General features: G+C 29.4%; 1 protein-coding gene across 2 annotated transcripts in view; it reads left to right on the forward strand.

The window, feature by feature from the left end:
• Positions 1 to 23,304, forward strand: part of LOC118069326 (uncharacterized) — a 158,896-nt gene that overhangs the window by 105,733 nt on the left and 29,859 nt on the right. For both annotated transcript variants that reach the window (XM_035087364.1, XM_035087365.1), the window contains one exon: positions 6,624 to 6,675. The gene's annotated coding sequence lies outside the window, so the exon portion shown is untranslated. The remainder of the gene's footprint in view (positions 1 to 6,623; positions 6,676 to 23,304) is intronic.

Here is a 23,304-nt window from a genome sequence, read left to right on the forward strand (position 1 = left end):
ATGACATTTAATACATCATGTTGTCTCTAAAAAAAAATTAATAGCAAAGAAAGATAATATCATAAATAACAATTTATTTTTTTTTTCTTTATAAACCTCGTAGCTGTTTTAATAATTTATATTATATCATAGTAAGTTCGAACAACTGAAAAATTTGTAATCTAGTTGACAGTGTCTGAAAGCATTAGAATTTCATAATAACGGTATAACTGCAGTAAATCCACGGATTTTGCTTGGCCTCAGGGCGGAAAATGAATGGACCAGACTTGCTGTCACCGTTTAAGTGAATGGCCAACCACAAGAGAGCCACGCATAGCGAGGAAAAGAGAGATTACAACTATATACGACGTCAAATTGCAAGCTGTGTAGAAGTTGACACTGGTGGTAGTAGTCTGTGACAAAATTCCAGGTGTCTATTTTCAGAGTGTCTGTGTCGCTTTTGTCACTTCTTCTATTTTTGTCTGAAATTGCACCAATTTTGATGCCTAGTAATTTTCGTCTGCTTCTTTACTCGTTCTGAGGTCTAAAGAATCTGCCTCTCTATATAACACTTGACTTTGCTCTTATTCTTTTTATGTCTTCTTCCACTCACTTTTTACCTCGAGTTATCATCATAAGGATTCGACTCATTTAATGCGAATTGCTCTTCTCGTTCTATTCATTCCTTCATGCCAACTTTTCGAATTATCTCTAATCTTTTTTTTTTTCTAATCCATTTTTCATTATTTTTTTTCGATTCTAAGAAAAATAATCCAATTTTTGATTTGGTTATTTTCTGTCATTTATTTATTTTTTTTTATTTTGACGTAAATTAGAAATGTTCGATAAAATTGATGAAAAATAACTCAAATTTATATAATATCTCTGATATTTTGTTCTTTTGATGAAATTTTTCTATAAAATTTATTACATGTTTTTATTTAAAAAATTTTATTTATCATATTAAAGTTTTTTTTTTTTCCTTGCATATTACAGTTAAAAATCCGGCTCCATTTCGTTCATTTATACTACTCAAAAAAATTTGAAGCATTCAACTCAATATTAAAAACACTCATGTATCGAGTAATTATTAACAATAACAATAAATACTAAACAAAAAAAAAAAGTTGTTATATTTGAAGAAGTATCACATTATTCCATGTGAATTACATTCAGTATCCATTTTTAAATCTACTGAAATAAAGATAATGAAAATAAAGCAATGGAATAATAAAATGAAATGAGAAAACATGGAAAAAGATGCGAAGAATATACAGATATGAATCGTTGCACATTTGGAATTATGATTATTTTATACAGAAGGAAAAAAAATTAGAGTATATACTTAAGTCAAGCAGGAAATGTAGAGTAAACTAAATTTTACCTTATTCCGCTGCCGGGAAAAAAGCGAACAATTTCCAGTATAATATCGTGATACCATAATTCCGTGTAAGAATGTTTGTTGGAAAACTTTCAACAATTTTTATTTTATTTTCCATTTAAAAAACTCGTACTTGAAAAATTTCCTTTCAAGGATCAAAGTATTCTATTTGATATTTTCTTAACAAGAAAAAAATGAATAATTTATTGAAAAGAATAACAATACCGTCTGAGTAAAAAAATCATATCTTCATCAAAATACAAAATAAATTTGAAACATGTATTAATTCAAACATCCTAAAAAAACATTTAGAAAATAAAGTATTCGTTTCTCACCCTCATAGTCGATTGTCTGACGATTGATTTCTTCAATCGTCTATTCCTCTTAGGAACCTCAAAGCATCGACTTGGTACCCTTGAAACGTGTCGTTTCCGATAGAACATTCTTCCAATCATCTTCTTCCCCACAAAAAAAGTCACGTGCGATTGAACCGAAAAAGGGAAAAAATCGTCATGACGACGATAAAGCAAAGAAAAAGTCAAAGAAGAATCCAGGTGCCTATTTCCAGTAAACCTCGTCAGAATTGTCGCAGCTTTTGTTTTTGTTGGCTCTGGAATCGGGCCAATCTCCAAGAGTTGTACACGCGGCCGATGTGACTCTGGAATTCCCCTCTTTACTTCTCCACTTTCATCTATATCCCTCTGTAAGCAAGTCTCGTCGTCACGCGACGCGTCGCTCGATACTCGTTGGGACGCGCGTGCGAACACGAAAAGTTGCCAAATGAGACTCAAAGAAGAATCATTTTTACTGAGACTTGTCTGAATAACATGGAAAGTCTAATTCTTGACATTTTCACGTAGGATACGACAATATACAAGACATTAATTCGAGCCCTTTTCACTTTTCATCCGGTAAACAAAGTACAAAAGACTATAAAAACATAAAAGAAAAGCTATTGATGCTTCAAGCAATGTTCAAAAGCTGAATCCTAGTAGAGCTAAATGAGGATGGGGCAAATGTTACTTGTTTGTTTGAGAAGCCGTCTGTTGATGAAGGAAAGCTTACTATATACAAGAGCTTTTGACTCACATCATGCGTTAATCGTCAACCAAACAAACAAAGGAGCTTGTCAATGTATTCCACTATAAATTAAACGTGTTTTTTTCTTATTTTTAAAAAACAACTCTTCCTCCCTAGACTCTTGGGATTCTATTTAAATATTAATCATTCTGTTTGCTGAAGAACTTAAATAAAACTCCAATATTTGCTGATTTTTTTCTTTTAAATCGATAAGTAATCTAGCCTTCGATGAATTAAACAAAAAGAGATAGCGGACATGAAAGAAATATTTAAATAATGAAAATGTTGATAATAATCGTGTCAATAGTTTTACTTTAATGATTATACTATCTCAGATTTCTCGGTTCTTATTACCACTTTTATTTGTCTCATTCATGTGTCTTGCATTCACGTTTGTTCTTTATTCACTCCATCACTCAGCCAAAATGACTATTTTACTTCCACCTTAGCAAAGCTGTGAGATATGATATCGTTATGGGAAGTAAAACTAGAGGAGTTGCTTGATGGTCTGGAAGAGGTGGTTTTCCTCGCTCCAATTTATGCGCACGAGTTTTACATCAACCAAGTGTTTCGTGTACTTGATAGTGCGGTGAGAACATGAAAGGAGATTGGATGATTAAGTTTACGTCAAAGGAATACTTTGATAGTTAATTACTATTTTGGATAAATTGACGTATTAATTATTTGTAGTATTTAATCGTACTTTTCTTATATTTAACAACATATTCAATTATTGATAAACACAATAAATTATCATCGTTAAAATCTACCATTTCGGCAAATGGATTATTAAATGATGAAAACTTTTTTTAATAAATAATGTTATTTTTGGTCTACAAATAATTTTTTTTTAACAATAATTTTAATAAGTAACAAGAGAGAAAATGATTATTAAGGCAATTAAAGAGCTTTAAAAAAAATAAATGACATCAATTAAAAATGATTATTAATTAAAAGCAGCATGAAATTACAATATTCAAATTTTTTTTATTTGTATGAGGAGCCATTAGAACCTCTTACTTGAAATCGATAAGTCTAGTAACATATTCCATAAACGAAGCTATTAACGCATGTAAAGTACTTTCTATTGGAAATGTTGAAAGCTGTTGATTAAAAAATACATTCCTTAAAGTTTTCCAGCTGACTAATTAATAGTTATCAAATGCCGACGTTTATTTATTGACTATCTATAAATACAACACAATATTAATTAGTTGGAAATCTGATAAAAATGTGTGAAATATAAACGAGATATGTTGCTAAAGTTTCATGTAATGTTGGAGCAATCCAATACTCAAACATCAATATGAATATTGAGAGTATAGCTTTAAATCGTGCAAGCGTTACTTGAGCAAAGTAAATAAATATTAAATCACCATGTAAACAATGCCTTCTATTTTCCTAATGTTTTTGATGTATTAAATTACACTTTTCATCGTTTACTTACAGTAAATGGATAAAGTTGTACTCATCAACCTCAACTTCAATATGAAAACTTTCTCTCTGAAGTTATAAAATATTTATCGACAATCATGCAAATGAACTTTATTTTTTACACTTTAAATCACACAAATTCCTAACCTGGTACAAAGTTTTTTATTCATTTTATATTATGAAGTAGAAATAAAGTGAGAAAAACGTAAAAGAAAAACTTTCTCAATTTTCTCTTCTATTTACTGCTAACAGCTTAATTGAACTGAGAGCCAAGTGCGAGAATAATAATTACGTAGCCTTATTATTGTTATCACTCTCAATCATCATCACGAGAATAAAAAACGTTGTTGACATATATTTTCGTGTCGTGCTTATATTAATTGCACTGAATATATAACTTTGATATGATGTATTTTATTTAGACAGTTTATTCAATTAATGTTTGCTCATTAATTTTTTTTATTTTACTCAACCAAAATATTCGTAGTTTTATTAGAGTTGTCAAATAATTGCCACCACATTTTTTCTTATCAGTACTATTTATTCTCCTAAAATTAATTTATCTCATCGATATTTTATTCTTCAAACTCAACATTCTTCAAAACTTTAAAGAAAAATTCCTAACTGCAATTTGTATTGTCAAAAAAATATTCTGTGTGTGATAATTAATATTTAACCGTTAATGTGTGTAATAAAAGAACCAATTGGATTCAGAGAATTCATAACTATAATTAAAGATTATGAAATGAGATAAAAATTAGTTTTAAAAAATATTTTTATCAACATATCTTAAAACAGGTGTTATAATAAGCATGAAACAAACTACTTTTTATTTCTACTTTTTAATGATTCTAGTATTCTTATAATTAATATTATTAAATTAAAATCAGAGTTGCAAACAACTTTTTGAATTGTAAATTACAGTAAAAAGCTCTGAAAAGTTCTCAAAAAGTTTACTTCTGTCATTTATACAAATACTATCTTTGGTTAAATATCAATTAAATTAATTAAAAACATGAATTTCGATGTTAATTTTAATAAAATATATTTATCACATTTGCACACTTTCCACTGGTTTATTATACGTATTTAACATACCTAAATACATCTCACAACATTTCACAGTTTTATATCAGTCGTAGCTTTGTATTTCAACTTACTCTATATTATCCTGGTAACACTTTTTTTACATTCTGTGTATCATAAATTTTTTCACTTATTGCATTCATTTGAGTAACATAAAAGTATCCTCTAGCTCATTAATAAATGTGCTCGTTAATAATATCAACATTTGTACGTTAACTCATTTTTCCAGATAAATATTTTTTTTTATTTACATTGTACTTCGTATATTTTCTCGCTTACATCATAATCTCACTGTATTTAGAGAGAAAAACGTAGTCTTTAGTCAAGCCTATGACAACTGAATATACTAGTGAATAAATTAAACAGAAACGAGTAATGAAAAAAAATGACCAATAAAAAAACGATAAAGTAAAAGTTGTAGAAAGGGAGTGTGATAATAGAATAAAAGGAAATAAAAAAATGAGAGGAATCACGCGAAAGAGTGAATAACACAACTGCACACAAACTACCATCAGCTTCTGTACCTTAATGAGCCTGGAAATTCTGCAAAACAAACACGAACGTGCCTTCGTGATTTATCGTCAGTCCCTACTCGTTTTCTTTTTTTACTTTTCACTTACCTTCTTTCAATATCTTTTTTTTTTCGTTTCTGCACCCTTTCGACAAGAGACGGTACTTCTTTACTTTGTGTTCATGGACCAAAGGGTTTCCATTGCAATATTCCTCTGGTTATCAACAATCGGCTGATCGATAAACACAAAAACATCGACGTTCCATGCCATTGATTCGAATTCACGATTAAAAGTTGAAAAAATTTCTTACAACGTTTCCTGTTTCTTCAAAACACTTTAACCGTCTTTTTAATTACTTTTAATTCTCGACAAAAAATTGAGATACTTTTTTCCATGTATTTTGTCAAGATTCATTTTTTACACACATTTTTAAATTTATTTTTAAAAAATCGGCAACAATTATATATAATTTATTTTTTAATTAAATTAGTTTACGAAAAAAAAAACGAATATCAATAGATTATAATGAAAAACTTTTTATTTCAAGCATCATTTTATGCTAAGAACTATCATAATTGTTTTTAACTATGTTTGTTAACAACTTTAGTCCTTTTGTCGATGAAAGGAGTGATTAAAAGTTATTAAAACTTTAGCATATTTTTTCATTATTTTCTATAAGAATGCCAGTAAATTTTCAGTCTTTTAGAAACTTTATTAATAATTACTGTAAACAAAGAGGCAATATCATTACTTAAAACTGTCGCTTTAAAAATAGCATTCCATCTTTACAAAGTATCTTTACTTATTTTAAACAACTTTCAAAAATTAATTAAAGATGAACAAATAAAAAGGTCAGAAAGTTTGACTTTACTAAATAATTTATTTGACAACTAACAAAAAAAAAATCATCGCCGGTAATTTTTTAAATTATATATAAATTTTTTTTCAAAAAAGAACTTTCAAAAAACCAGTTAACTTCAGGGGTTTATTTAGTTCTTTTTCTTGTCACTAAAAATTCGTTAATTATTTGAAATGTCGGTGAAAAAAATTTCCACATAAAAAATTAATTAATACAAATTAAATATAAAATGTTAATTTAACTAATAAAAATTAATGATTATTAATAAAAATAATTGTTTGGTATGTTACAGATAGCGGAAGTGGATTGTTAACGTCAAAGGAAGAAGGCGTAGTAAGACAAAGGTGAGTTTGTTGAAATGATGATCTTAATGTCCCTAAAATGGGTCTAATAGTTTTTTAATAGCATGACTATGATTATATACATGTGTCTCCCTTTAATTTAAAAAGGCCTCTTTTTCGCTTGGCACTCCTAAAAAACCAGTCAAATAATACGGGTTGGAAGTACAGTAACGCGTACATCATAAATAACGTCTGACAAAAACTGTCGGCTTGTATTTCTTTTTATGTATTATTTTTTGTTTTTTTTCTATATAGTTGTACTCCAAAGTACTCGCTCTATTTCGCTACAGTTGAAAGTTTTACAGTAACAACCAATTGTTCTCTCTACTCCTGTACACTAGTATACACAAGTACATCCACTATCATCCCTCACTACCACAAGTACATTCGCCAATTCACGTTTTAAATTCTTTTAATTTTTTTTCATCCTTTTTGCCCGCTAAATTGAGATTCGTTAGATACTTTTTAACTAAAATAATACTTGATTGCTAAATTTCTGCTTAAAATACTTGCGGAATAAAAGAAAAACGGAATAAAGGCTAGAAATATAAAGACTACTCTTTACCATTGAATCTTTTTTAAAAGTTACTTTTACCAAAAACACTTAACGTCTATTAAAAAATTATCAAGAGAGTTTTAATTTATTTTCCATGTGGTTGAAAAATTTTTTCTGTTATTTTTCTTTTAAATCAATATCTTGATTTTAAACCACATTCTATTTTGTTCTCTAAATTTTTTGATATATTTTTTTTACCAACAAAAAAAATACGAGAAAAAATCACTCTCTTTAAAATAAATTAAAAAAAAAAATTATTTAACCATTTTTTTTACCCATCACTTTTTAACAATAACTTTTTGAAATCTTTTCAAAACTTATTTTATAGTAATAGAAAAATATCATTAATTATTGTTTATTATAATGCAAAAGGCCTTTTGTGGCAATTTTTTTTAACGCAAGCGTTTAAACCAACAAAAGTTAAATGAATTCTTTAGAAAGTTAAATTGTTGAATTGTTCACGAAGAAAATAATGTAAGGCTATTGAAAATAGTTTAAAGATTATTGTCGAAAGTATAAGACTCTTTACCACAACGAACGTTGACGTAACGCGGATATTCCTTAGTTCTTATGGTCACGGTGTTGGAAACACTGTAAAGAACTTGGCCAAGTATTCCCGTAGAGAATCTTGATTACGACATTCTTGCGTCAGTTGAGTGGATGCCTCTGGTCACGCTGAAGCTGCTTGCAGCAAACTAAACTCCTCTTGCCGCTTCGTTAAATAATCATAAAATCATCCAAGTCTCTTCATACCACCTGCTCCTATGTCAAATCAATGAATATACCGCCGAGCATCTAACGAGCATCCCCAATCGTTTTATATTTTATATATAGCAGAAATCCCTTATACACTACAATGCCTTTCTTAAATGCTCGTAAATCAGAGGGACATATTGCACTTTTTGATTCCCCAATAAAATTGAACGTAATTTTTTTTGTTACTTTTCTTGCTAAATGATTTATCACTTGAGGTAAAAAATAAATGAGGTACCTGCTAAAAGACCAAATGAATTCATCTGAGTGCAATAAACTGTGATATTGAGCTGAATTGATGAAATTAATGTGCATTTTAATAAATACTTTCGAGAATATTTCATTAATATTCAATGCCTAAAATAATCAAAATTATTAATAATAATGTATTAAATACAGATAATAGATAGACAATGAAAAAATTTAATTTTTGTTATCTTTAGTTATAAATAATAAAATATCGAGATTGTATTTAGTTAATGAAAATAGAACGGTTAAAAAATTCAAGTTAATTAAGCTTGGGTTATTTAACTATACATGACAAATCATTCCTTCAATTTATCATCCTTTGATTATTTTAACTCATCGTAACGTTAATTATTATAATGAATAATTTTAGTGAGAATATCTCAATTTCGTTCCTAATAAACTCATTACTGAATTCCTAAATCATATCTGTTTATTAATCGAGAAATTAAAATAACCAGTTCATTATTATTCATATTTTATATTAAATTTTCAGTCAATATACTTTTAATCTTTTCATTAAAAATTATTTTATTATTTATTTCAATATTTCAACAGAATGAAAATCATAATATTTGTCGATTGCTCATTGAAAAAATTTTTATTCGATAACGAAAATTGATTGGACATGTTATTAATTATTTAAAAAAGAAAAATATTAAATTTCAATTTAATTTATTTATTATTAGTCGTAATAAATATAGTTTTGTAATAAATCAAACATTCGCAGAATTGGGTCAAAAGACCAAACAGTATAATGTTGATCCAATTTGACTCATCAAAAGTGACAATTATGATGAAATAAATAAAAAAAAAAAAAGTAATAAATTAAATATTTTAACGAAAATTGAATTAATAGTCTTTAATTAAATGGGAATATTATCAACTAAAAAAGAATATTCATTCTACTCCAAAACATCAAATAAATTAATAATCGAATGTTGATGAATAATAAAAATTTATGAATCGTATAAAAGGTAGCAATAAATGTTTGATTATTTTTAGATTTAACATTTAAATAAAACTTTTAAATCATTGTAAAATAATTTTTAAAAAATTGCTTTTGACACATTCAATTCGTAAAAAGTAGTCTACGAGATATTGTGCCAAGAGTCAATGACATTAACGATAGAAAATGGAACTCGACAAAAGCATAAAAAAATATTTTTCTGAAGAATAGAAGGAAAAAAGGATGATAAAAAGATCACAAGTATATCATACGATTTCTCAATTCTTTTTAATTTTTACTTTAACTCGTTTGGCTTTAGTTGCTAACTGAACCACTTGATATATGATTCGTTTGTACCTGAATAAATGTCGTTTATATTTTCAATGGTTGTATAGCTTTGATCAGAGTATAGTATGGCATTGGTTTTCCAATGAAGGGTCTACATACATGGCCACAGAACTCGTGTTACTGGAGACATTGAGACCTAAAGGGTAAACATCTCTCCCTCTGTCTCTCTACTGTTGTAGAGGCTTAAATGCAACGAACATCCGAGACCAATACAAGAGAAGTACGTGCGTAATTTTGGTCTCGAATGCTTTTCATTCAACCATAGGCAATGGATCGCGAAATCGTTTGGTTTTGTGGTATCGATTTAATGAGAAAACAATTGACTAGAGGTGAGATGATGGAATACATTAGTCCAATTGAAAATCATACATAAAAAAAAAATATATAAAAAAAATTACTCATTCTCTGTTTTACATTTCAAAGATGAATATTTTTTAATTTATAAATTTTTATCAGATGTTTTCTCTCGCTTTTAACAACTAAAAGCCTTAAAATTTTCTAAATGAAATTGAATCAACTGTTTTGCAATGCAATCCATACAATTGTCAGCATTCAAAAAAATATCTAAGATTAAATTTGAAATAAAATTAGCAACTTTAACTGATTTTAAATAATTGAAATGTTTTTAACAAATAGTTGGATGTGATAGACAATTTTTCTTTGAAATATTATAAGAGTATTTAAATTTAAACGTATAATAGTTTATTGTTATAAAATGGTAAATTTAAATTAAATTTTCATAAATGGAAAATAATTGAGGTAATCTTTCTAGTCAATATGACTGAAAAAATATATGGATATTTATTTGGAAGCTTACTGTTCATAAATATAAAATTAACTATAAATAATATATTTAATGGATTGTAAATTCATCATTCATTAATTTGTTAGAATTAAATTTTATTGCATTTTATACTATCAATTAACTGATTCCATGCTGAATGGGTAATATCATTTGATACATTTTAATATTTCTATGTAAATAAAATTGTTTCGTACTTTTGGTTGTGTAAATTTATTTGATTATTTTAGTAAATTCCAGCAAAACCCTTTGCTTTCAACGATAATTATTTAAATACTTCAAATAGTTGTAAAGAAGAATTTTTAATTTATTCATCAAGAAATTATTTATAAATCTACTTATTGAATTTTTTGTTATTTTCAAATGAATAAATTTGATTAATATTACTTGATAATCTAGAAGAATTTATATTATTTGAGAGTTTCAATAGAAATGGAATGAGCTAATTTTTTTTTTGAGTAAAAACCATTTTATTATATTCACATTAAAGTGAAAAATTCAAGTGGAAGCTTCAAAGGACAAGGTATCGAGAATACTGAGATATTTGCACGTGATCCAAGAAAATTTATTCATCTGAGAATATATAAAGCAAAAGTCAAGAACGAAAAGACTTTTCTTGACTTGCTTTATTCTTTCCAATGCAAAACGTTATCTGATCATTTGTATTACTTGTATCATATATCTACTTTCAACCTACTTGAACTGTGATACAGTGAATAGCAGATGAGAGTTGAAGAAGGTCGTACCAATATCCATGTTACATAATAAGGGAGCTTTCTGTACGCCATATACGAATTTCAATTTTCAATATTGCGAATCTAAAATCGCGAAATTTTTTTGTCTAACTGATCATCAGAATCCTTTCAAAAGTATAGACTTTATGTGATAGAATTTTTTTACTGCTAAATCTGTCCCTTCTTCTCTTGACACAAAATAACAAGTTTAAAAAAAAAAACCACCAACTTCATAAAAAAAAACCCGAAAAAGGCCACGAAGGAGAGTAAAAAGGTCGTAAATGTAAATAGAAAACAATGAGCTAAAAAATGTGACATCAGTTTTTTTACATTTAAAAAATAAAAAAAAAAACGAGAAATTGTGTGCAGTAATTTTTTTCATTCCACTGAATAAAAAGATGCATTTTTAAAAAGTAAAAGTTTGTAAAAAAGAAGAAAAATAGTTTACCAACTTAAAAAGAATAAAAAAAAAAACGTAAAAATCATGGTATACGATGAATTAAAAAATATTCCATCTGCTGTTTCAATTCCCTGAAGCTTTGTTATTTCCGTTTTTCACATTGTGCACGATATACACAACAAGAGAACACCAAGGTTCGACAAGATGCTCCCATAAACGCTTATCGACCTTTCGTGAGGAATACGATCGTGCAGGATGCTCTTTTCTATCTTATATCGTTCTACTTTTACATCGTCTGGTGACGATGAATACAGAATAAAATATTACAAAGAAACACATTTTTTAAAAATTTATTTTTATCAAAATTTATAGACCTCAGAGAACAGGTAATGTTTAACCTTTTCATCTTGAACAATAAATGCATTTTTACTTAAAAAGCAACGAAAAGAAAATAAGAAAAATAAAAATATCTCGTTACATTTTTCTTACATTGAATTTTTTATTGTCAGTGATTCCATGAGCAAAAGAGATTTTTCCAGCTAAAGAATATTTTATTAAACATTTTTAATAATATCATTTCTTCCTCGTTTCTTTCCATTGCATAATATATGAATTTAAATTTACTTCTTTTACTGTGGTAAAGAAATTTCTTAGGTTCTTTATATGCAATAGCTTGAACAGTGGATAGTATATACATGCATATATATATATATGTATAGCCATCGGACGATAAGACAGCGATTCACTCGTTTGAATGGAGATTGTGAAAGTAGGCAAATGCTACAGTAGCAGCATTCTCAGTACACTTGATTCATCTTTACAATTGATCTTGGATACATATATACCCAACAGAGATTTCTTGTATATCCTCATGTACATAAGCGTTGAGAATTTTCATAATTTTTTCGTAGGAAATAAAAAAATTCCAGCTGGAGATTTTCTGTAAAACGAAAATCTGAAGATGAAACTTAATTTAAACACTTGAATGAAGACATCACTCAAATAATACCTTTCTCTAGTAAAATTTCAAAATATTCCAAGCGATATGAAAGCAGAGAAACATGGGGGATATGAGAATATTTTGTTTGAAGGAAAATACCGAAAATTTCGTAGAACATCTTGAACTTGTGATAGCAACAACAAATATGTAGTTTCGTGATGTATATAATAATACTGAGAATGCTGAAATAGATTCGTGGACTGTTGAGAAGTTGAGCTTCAGAGGAACGCTAAGAGCGTGCACGTTCGACGTTTCATCTTCTCACAAGTCCCACAAATATGTTGCGATGTCGTACATAATTGTTCGTAACGACCTACCACACGATCGAAGGTTGACCTCCTTTGTCGACACGCCCGGTGCACTGTCGAGCGAGTGACCACCAACCTCCCGGGAGAGATCCAGTTCCTAGTTGAGGCTGCATCGAACCATGCATATGCTATCTGTGGAATTTCTTGAATTCTCATTGATTCTTAATAGGACTCATGACATCTCCGAGTTACTCTGATACCAAAGACTCGATGCATCGTGTATTGAATCACTAGAGACAAAGAGCATTGCCCAAATATACTCAATATACACTTGGAGCACATACAGAAACACAAACAGTCAGTGGCAAGTCAACCACCACTGCTAGATCACTTTGTAACCACTCATCTGTTTGTCCTTCATTCACATTAGGTTTGCATTCATGATGCTGGTTTACGTGGGTGCTATTGACAAAGATAACGAAGGTCTAGACTGCTTCTGATAGACTTTGATAACTCCAATTATGCTTTGAATTATGATGATTCCATTTTTGAGTTATTTCCCCTTTTTCTATTCCACATTCAATCTGTTATTTTATACCAAGTAAACTTATGTACAATAGTTATGAATTCTAGGAGGTGTGGGTAGTTGTTTGTTTGACTTTTATGAGGACTTGGTAATTTTAGTCATTATGAGGATCACTTGACAAAGACAGTGCTGGTGGTGTAGATTGCTTTTGACAGACTTTGATTAGTCTAACCATCAGTCAAGAGACCATTTCTGCTCATGTACATATTGCTGTTGTAGAATTTACTTTTAATACAATAAATCGAATTTATTAATTAAATAGAAGCAATTGATTGGATTTATATTTATAATTTTCAATATTTGAAAACATTTATTGTTATTATATTTATGATATTTGCTATATTCTAATGAATATTTTTTCAATGTGATGCTCGTTTAACTTTTGCTATTAAATCAATTAAGTTGATAAATAAAGGCTGAATGAATACAATAAAATAATTCAATAGTGTGGAAATATTAAATTATTCTAGTGAAAAAAATTCTGTGTATCAATTTAAACTATTTTTTTATTGAATTATATAATAAATACTCACATTTATTAAAACAACAAAAATCACTAGATACAAAAACTAAATTTATTTTCGCCACATATAGATTGGGTTAAAAAAAAAGGCAATCATTTTGGAGGACATAATATAGATAAAACTGTCTGATGGACAAAAAATATGTAATGAATTAGCAAATAAATAATATTATCTAACAAATGTTACCATTTGTTCTATTTGATAAAAATCAAACGTTATTCACTTCTTTTATTTATCACAAATTTTTTTGCATCAAGTTGAAGATGACATGTTTATTAGCTAATTTCATTGTTGACCAAATGAATTATCTATTATTGCTAAAGAATAAAATGAACAATGAAATAAAGCATAAGAGACAACACGATTAAGGTCTGGTCCAAAATTATTAATAATTAAATTCAACTTCATAATGGACTCATCATTATTCCCAAGTTCGAATCATCTATTTATTCTGCACTATTGAATAGATATTTCAGATTAACGGAAACGTTTGGGGTATGTAGAGCTTTTGTTAATTGGAAATCTGCTACGTGCCTCGCGAGCCAATGTCTACGTCGTATTATGTATGTGCAGATTAACAACTTGATCGCGGATTGACCCCGTTTCGAGAAAGCAGAAATACAATGATAGCATAGTGTCAGTAACTGTGGTTAGACAAGTGATTCTATCAAATCTCTCTAAGGCAACAAAGAGAATTCCTCTATTTAGATTGATGCTTCTCAGAAAACAGAAAACAATGCTTGATCTTTGAATGATTGATCTATTTGTTAGAAACTTTAAGCTGCTACTTACATTGAATGTTTATCACATGAATTAATTCTGTATTACTCAACATGATTTGCTAATTTTTTATCAACAGTTCTATCATCTATTCCACTTGTTTGGAATACTCCAGTATATTTTTAATCCTTTATAATTAATTAATATTAAATAATATTAATTAATTGACAAAAAAATTTAAAACGATAAACATATGTGAATATATTACAAAAAAAAAAATCAATTCAACATTAATGTAAAAATTTTTTGTCGTCAAAAGTATTTTTGTAGTTTAGCAGAATGAAAAGATTTAAAAGGTTTAACGACTAAAAAAATAATAGACAAAACAAAGGGTGAAATAATGACAAAAAGAATAAAACGATAAAGATATCGAGAGGATTATTTAAATAATAAGTAAAAATAAAGTTTAAATCGTGAATAAAAAATGTAAATGTTAGAAAAGAATATTAAATAAATTGGTCAAACAATAAGGTACTGTTAGATATTTCTAGGGATAAAAAAAAAGGAATTAATGACTTGCAGTAATAATAAAAGTTGAGAAGTGCTAAAAGTGTATCTACAGGTTGACCCGTTTATAAAAGAAGCTCAGTAGCACAAGAGTTTCAAGTCTAAACGACTAGTACAAAATTGAGCGAAGAAAATAGCCAAGTAACAAAAGAAACCATCAGCTCTGAAGAGGTAAAGAGACGATAGAGTGAGAGGAGGATGAAGAACAAGACGACGGACGATGTACCTGGGAAACATCGGCGAGAAATGAGCCACAAAGAGGTACTCTTCATCCTTCCTTTTATCATCTCTCTTTTTCTCTCTTACGATGATTCCACGCCTTCCAGCAATAATGCTCGATTGTAGGGACTGAAGCCGCGAGGATAAAGCGCGCGAAAGTGAAAGATAAACGCTCTGAGATTCCTTTTGCTCGATTCATCCGTATACCTTCTATTCGTCGTTGTCGTCTTTGAACAGATTCCGGACTTGAACTGTGGTCGGTATTGCTCCAGCACGTTTTATCTTTTCAACACTGGACGTCGATGTATCTGAAAATAAAGAAACTGAAAAATTCACATCTGAAGGTTTATTCCATTTACCGTGGAAACAAACTGAAGCTCGAGGTTGCAGTACAACAGCCAAACGGATCTCTTCGAATGTACCAGTGCAAAGAGAAGAGAAACGTGCTCACTTCGCTTACATCGTGACCTGGAATTGAGCTGACTTCAGCGATTCTGTTGAGTCATTCGACAACCTTTAGACACACTCGGATTTTATTGCTTGTTTGCTATCAATCAATTGATGAATTAAGTTTAGTTTTAGTTCAAGGCTCATTATTATTACTAACCACTTATTGAAAATGACTTTTACTTTGGTCGTAATTGTTTTTATTTTCTTTTCTCAAGATTGACGTTTTCTCATTTCGTTTCATCCGATGATTTTTCTAGGTCGTTCGATTCCTCTGGCTTCATTATACATTCATATTTTTATTAAAAACTTAACAATAACACTGAAGGATATTATTCAACCAGAAAATTGCTTGGAACTATCTGCTAATTTTTAATTATTTTCTGTTAGAAATCTAGAAATTGAGCTTAAGAATTTATTTTATTAGTTATTTATTTGAATAATAATTTTCATCTAAATAAATCACAATTATTTAATAGTTAATAATTTATAATAATGATGAGAAAAATCTGCTATCAATTCAGATAATGATTTATCATTGTTTGTAAAATCTGTTAAAATGATTGAGCTATTAAATTTTTTATTCTACGATTTTATGTGTTTAAAAGCTTAAGAGAAGATGAATTGTTTATACATCACAAGCTTTACTTGCTACCATTTGGAATAATACGAATATCATGATGATAATAGAGATGGGATAATAAAAACGTTTACGGAAGAAATCTTTAAAGTACGATTCTTAAAAATAAGAAAAAATATATATAATAGCATTTTAGTCTGGAAAATACTGTCTAAATACGTCTGCAAGACCATATAAGAAAATAACAACCATCAAAAACAATCCTCTTTGTTGGGATTTAAAAGTCTGCAAGTTGAAAAGTACGGTGAATCGTACGACAAATAAACATCGGTAGGAGGTAACTTTTCATTGTCATTTGAATCTAATTTGTCGTCTGGAAATTGTTGAATCTTCGTAAGTCGTGAATGTTTGTCATAAATTTAAGAAAAAGTTTTATATAAAAGGAAGATGAAGTAGTTTTAAAATGTAAAGAAGAGTTCAAATATAACTTCACAAGTTATCGGAGGTTTGTAGAATTATTATATGGTCAACGACGACATAAAGATGAACATCAACTTCTTAAATTCTACTGAAGCAGAAATTTTCCTAGACTTTGAATAGAATATTGGAAGATTGAGAGTTAACAAAACTAATTAAAATGTTTTTTCATAATCATTAAAATCACTAAAAATATTTAAAAAATTTTTTTTTCTTTCTCAAACTTATGTATACCTTAAATATTTCAAAAAGAGTACTCGTAACCATTAACTTTAAGGAGTAATGAGCTGGTTGTTGACGCTATCCTCACAAGGAATGTTGAAAGGAACTCTTAAGAATCGCCGGTGTACTTTTATTGATTAATAAAATATTTTATAAACGAAAGTGACTCATGGTTTCATAAGAAATCACAAGATATTTTTATAATTTAATTAAAAAAGTTTGCTTCAATGGTAGGGTAAAAGTTCAAATAGGTGAACACTAAAGAAGATATTTCTATTAACAACAGTAACGTAATAAAAATAAACAAGATATTTTATAATGTTTATTATTTTTAATAATTCTCGTTTTTAATTGAATATTTACCAAACTTAAATATTTTTTTTACTAAATAAAAAGTTGAATTATTGTCATGAGCACAAATTTAAATTTTAAATAATTATTTTATTCTTTTACCATACTACATTTTTATTAAAATATTTTTCTTCTCATGGATATTAAATTCGTACATTTAAATAATAAATAAATAAAACAGAAATATTATTTCCTCAAGACTCTTTAAATTGTTCAATTTTATAGAAACGTTTAAATTAAGTAAAAAAAGAAAGAGAGGATGATTACAATAAAGACGAAAAAAGTTCGTGCAAGTAATTATCAGATAGAAATACATAAAATCTTTCTTAAACCTATCATCAATATGCTCCAGAGGCAAGTAATAAAGAGGTTGTTAGTTCTCGAATGGAAGCATCGTTGATGAACAGAAAGAATCATCGACAAGAGGTTAAAAAAAAATGGGGTCTTACCCCCTGGATATCTTGGGTTGAATTGTAATTTACATCGATTCAACTAACGAGTAAAAGCGTTGAACTCTTGGGATCTTGAAGGACCCAATTAGACTTGCAAGTCTGTAGTTGGTGCATATTAATTCTGTCCTATTGACTGTTAGCATGTAATGCAGATAACCACTACCAGCGAGTCACGAAGGTACCAAATAAGCGTTACTTCCTGAAGAGAGATGAGTAAATTTGAAATCTATGTCAAAATCAAGCATTTTCACGTTAAAAGAGGAATGGAAATGGCAATGGAAAAAATTAAACGTAATTTATGATCTTGCATATTTCTTTCCCTCTATTCTCTCTTTTGGCGCAATGTCGCCGGGGCAGAGTGTGCAGAATAGAGGGGTGTAGAGTCCGCACGGTATCGATTACGGGGAAACTCTCCCAAGTGCATTTGCCAGGACTGCCGGGTAACATCCCAGCTTGGAAAGTTTTTTTTTCTTTTTATCAACTCGACCTGCCGTCCAAACTCGTGCTAGGAGTTAATATTAAACAGACAGCTAAAAGGGAACGGATGAAGGTGTCAGTAAATTTACGGGAAATCTACATGGACGAAGGGGTGAAATCATGAGACGAGATATTTGCAGAGATATACATGAGAAAGTATCGATTGCGTGGACGATGCGCAGAAACTGATGGTTAACTCTCTGTGAGTCTATCACTAAACTGATTGTCTAGACCTTCTACAAATTTAAATCAACTTCAATTATTATTTTCATTCCGTACTGCCACCTAATGGAATATTCAATATCTAACCTGCAGGTCTATAAGTGTAATTAAGAGAGAAAGATGAAGAGAACGATCGAGAAAGTGAGAGGGAAAGAGAGGCAGTTGAAAAGGAAAGGGGACTTTAATCAAAGAATATAATAAAAAATTGAAAAGGATAAAAAATTTTCTTCTCTAGATTTTTTATGAGTTTTTTTTAAGCACATCAGAAGGAGAATATAAAGAATGTAAAATTGATTACACGGAGGATAGTGTAGTTACAACAAAAGCAAAAGTTCCTTTTGAGAGTTTATTCAGCTCTTGAGAGTGAGTCAAAGGACGAATACTAGCCAAGAGAGGAAGTTGAATAAATGGAAACAGTGTTGGGATCACTGGAAAATCATTAACAGGAAAAGAAAAGCGGTTGAAAATTGTCTCTCCCCTCGATTATCTTACAAACGAGTCTCTCTTATTTACTTAACTGCAGGAAATTGTGTTCTCTCCGACTTCTCCATTTATTTAATCGATGTAAGAACTGAAAACTTTTGTAAGGATAATGATGTTGCTTTGATTTTATTTTCTATTGAGCTTAGATATACATATGTGATAGATTATCGAATAAAAAGTGAAAAAAGATAGAGTGTAGCAAACATTGCATCATGTCCAGTTTGTATTATCATCATTTCCTCAAGCGAGCTGATTTATTTCTGTGACTTTGAATGATAACAGGAGGGTTGTAGAAGCCAGAAAGACACCCCAATAAAAAAGAGGCAAGGGGTGCGAAAAAAAAACGGTAGATGCTGAATGACAGGGGGGCGGATTCTGGGGATCCGACAATTTTGTTTATCTACCGATTATCGTTATTCTTTTTCCCTTCTGTCTCACTCCTATTTATTCTCTTACTTTTCTCTCACTTTATCAAACAGAAGTGATCAGCCGAGGAATGACATCCGATTCAGGATTGACACCCTGGGGATGATAAAAATCTCAAGAGGCAGCAGCAACGGAAAACAAGTAAATGATCCATCGAATTTCTTGAAAGAGGGAAACATGAGATTTCTCTGTAGATTTTAAGTATTACCAAGTGCTAAAAAAAAATTGAGACATACATTTCAACGATAAAACGTCGTCTAAAAAGATCCGACAAAGATTGATGAGATGAACTATAAACCAAAGATTACTTGTATTCGACGGAAACAAAATTGACTCCCTAAAGACATCTTATCTTGGCTTTATAAAATAATTGTATATACGTTGGATCATGTCTCAAAAAGAAGAGAGTCGTACCCAAGAGACATGTTTGCCATCTATTGTATTTCTTCTAAGTGCTCGTATCACCCTGAGAATACATGACCTCTTCTTATATATGTATTCAGCCGATTAGCAGAGTATTTTTAAAGATATTGCTTTAAGATTAAAGCTTCTTTCGAACAACAAAAAAATCAAATACATGAAGCAAATGAATTCTTGTTGTTGTCAATCAAGTGTTATGTCAAGTACAAAGACATGCAGACTATGAAAAAAAAAATCATTTGGCTTCAATTTTTTAATACAAATGACGACGAATGATGATGGAAATTCATCAAAGTTGATTATTAGTGATTGATTACCTGTAAAAAAAAGTAGTAAAGAATATATTAAATAATCTTGAAGATCGAAACGGAAGGAAAATTATAAAAAAAATAGTTTTTTATTTCGGATGTGAATAAAAGCTCGTTCATTATCGAGAAGGTATCTACTGTCTTCTTCAGCAAGGAAAGATAAAGAAGAAGAAGTGAAGAAAAAAGATTGAAGAACTCGAAGCTTTTCCGTAAATCAAACTTTTACAAAAGATTTTGCTTTTTTTTCTATACTCTTTTCCTGACGTTTTAGCATAATTCTAGAACTTGTGATAATGGAAAGCGCACGGAAAAACGTGCGGCTTTCATACTTATCTTATCTGATGCAAGCTCTAATGATTACAACGAGATTTTTCCCTCAACTAACAAAAAAAAAGTTTTAACGAAATCTCACAAAACGAGGCCAAAGATATGGATTTTGTGAGCTTTTTTATACTTCAAAATTGCTTCAGTACTTATATTTAGCGAAAAAAAAGTGAGAGTTGTATAGTATTTGCATTGACACATTTTCGCCACCAGATTTTTAGCCTCGTCTAGCTCACTACGAGACGTAGAAACGAAAGAGGGTGGGTCACAGATGTTCAAACTAACGAACGGACGTCGTATGTTTGCTAAACCGTGCAAACTATACTCTAAATCACGTTGAACCACATTGGAGCCAAACCAGACATCCATAAAGAGAGTGAAAGCGAAAAAAGAAGGGAGGTGTACAATCGCGGTCTATACGGCTGTTCAACACTTTTTTATCCAACACCCCAGTCCCCATAGTCCAATAATTCGACGTTGGTGCGAATCCCTGGTGTACACGTCGGGTGTCTGAAAATTGAACCTCGAAATTAAAGTCTTAAGGGTCGGCATGAGAGAAGAAAGTTGCGATGATGAAAAGGATGGAAAGGGTGCTTTTCAATCTCTAAGCTCTTGGATAAATTCACTCCTGTATAAATATATATTTATATACATATATATTATAACTCATTCAACATTTTAAATACATTTTATATACTGAGGGGAGGATTATAGAGTGATTAACGGGGTTTATCAATGCTTATTAAATGTGGGATATATTAAAATATGGAGTAAATAATGAATTCAATACACAAAGAAGACAGGTTTTACTTGATATTTTTATCTTATTGTTGATGAAGTGATGATGGAAATTAAAATTCTATCACTAAAAATATTTATTATTAAAATAGGAATTCTATTATTTTAATTATTTTCGAGTTTAAAAATATTTTTTAATTGATTCAGCACAGAATAAAGATATGAACATGCTGAATAGTTGTTTGAAAAAATAATTGTAAATGAGAAGTAGATAATGTTTGTAAATAATCACATGATATTTATTGGATAAACTCGTTTGCTTAATATCATTTGAATAATCTTCCATTAATTCTTCAACAAGTTTAATTAAATTTAATATAAACCAATAAATATTAACGATTCATGTAATTGGATAAATCACTTAACTCGTTTAATTCATTTATTGAAATGGGACACACTTGTTAAAGTGTAAGGTTGCTTTCTAATAATCAATATTTTAAAATTCCAAGTTGAAAAAATACATCTCTTCTAAATTAACTCTTTACAAAAATTGAAAACATTATTTATCCATTAACTATCAAGTTGAAATTATTTATACAACTATAAGTTGAAAGTTGTTACAATTATGTACTATTCACACTTCATTATTACTTGATAAATCTAATGACCAATAATACATTTTTTCTTTATAATTCTTGAATTCAAGTTCAAGACAAAGTTTATGTTGGATTTCTTGCTCTGAAGAAATTCAAATAATATTTGCATATTATTAAATTGGATGGTTGAATTAATAAAGGATTATGAATGTTGGCAAGTAATCTACTCAATGAACACCATTTTCAGTTGAATAACTCTTTAATTAGTAATTAAATTAATAAAATATTAACTCAGAGTATATTAATAGTCCTATCCATCAATGAATATTCATGAACAATTTTTGTTTATTATTATTTGCATCAGGCGACATTTTCATTAAATTTTTTCTTTCAACTTGACAATACTGATGGAATATTCAATCAATATATGTTGACATATCATTTTAAATTGCAAATTTAATCATTACTCCATTTCAATTAATGCTTCAGCCCAGTTATTAACACTCTGATGTACATAAAATCGGAAAAAAGTATCTCTTATGTAAGCTACATCTATCATCATACAAACGAAAACAGTACATTTGCTACTACTATCTACGCAGAATGAATTATCTGTATTTCAAGCATGTGCATAAATTAATAGATAATTCTACAATTCATCTGATGGCAAATTTTCCTCACTCAAAGTTGTGTGGAACAGTACAACTTTGATTTAGATAACTGTATTAACTGAGACAGAGCAATGTAACTTCATTTGTTGAATGAATTTGTGGTAACTAACTGTGTTAAAGTGTATTGGTATAGCTTAGGACTTTACGCATACGTTTAGATAATTGGATTTAGCCTAAATAAGTAAGGGGTTGAAAAGAAAAAAGGTTGAGTGTGAAGGGAATTAATTTAGCTTCAGTTTAATGATTAAAAAAAACACCTAGCTGAAAGGCAACTGCCAACTCTAACCCCATTAGATAGATTAAAATTATAAATGTTAATGAACTTCGATGTATAACTGATGGAAAATTTGTTAGTCATTGTACAGTGACTCAGCAATGAATAAAATCCCAACTGGTGCATATATGGGTCGAAGCAAACGTATAAGTCTGTTGATGTACTCAAAGTTCTCTTTGTTAATTTAACGAAGCGTTGATTCAAATAATATTCCTCGTCGTTACTAAGCCTTGATATGTAGTTTACGTTGATTTGACATTTAACTGGGTTAGTGCAAAAGTCTTCAGCTTCTTGCTTATATGCTCTCTACAGAGAGACAGGCCAGAAGTTTCTCAATGTAAAAGCCCTTTCTAGGTTTGCTTACTTGTTGCACTTACCTAAAAGTCAATAAACTTTATAGAATTTCATGAAAAGCGAGTCAGTAGATGGAGAATTAGTTAAAACATTTCAATGTTGTATGGAGATAACATTCTCTCAATTCACCAACGGTCTTGAGGGTACACTTCAACTTG

The sequence above is a fragment of the Chelonus insularis genome, unplaced genomic scaffold (genome assembly GCF_013357705.1).
Source record: "Chelonus insularis isolate UGA/USDA-ARS -01 unplaced genomic scaffold, ASM1335770v1 contig_406_pilon, whole genome shotgun sequence".
Taxonomy (NCBI): domain Eukaryota; kingdom Metazoa; phylum Arthropoda; class Insecta; order Hymenoptera; family Braconidae; genus Chelonus; species Chelonus insularis.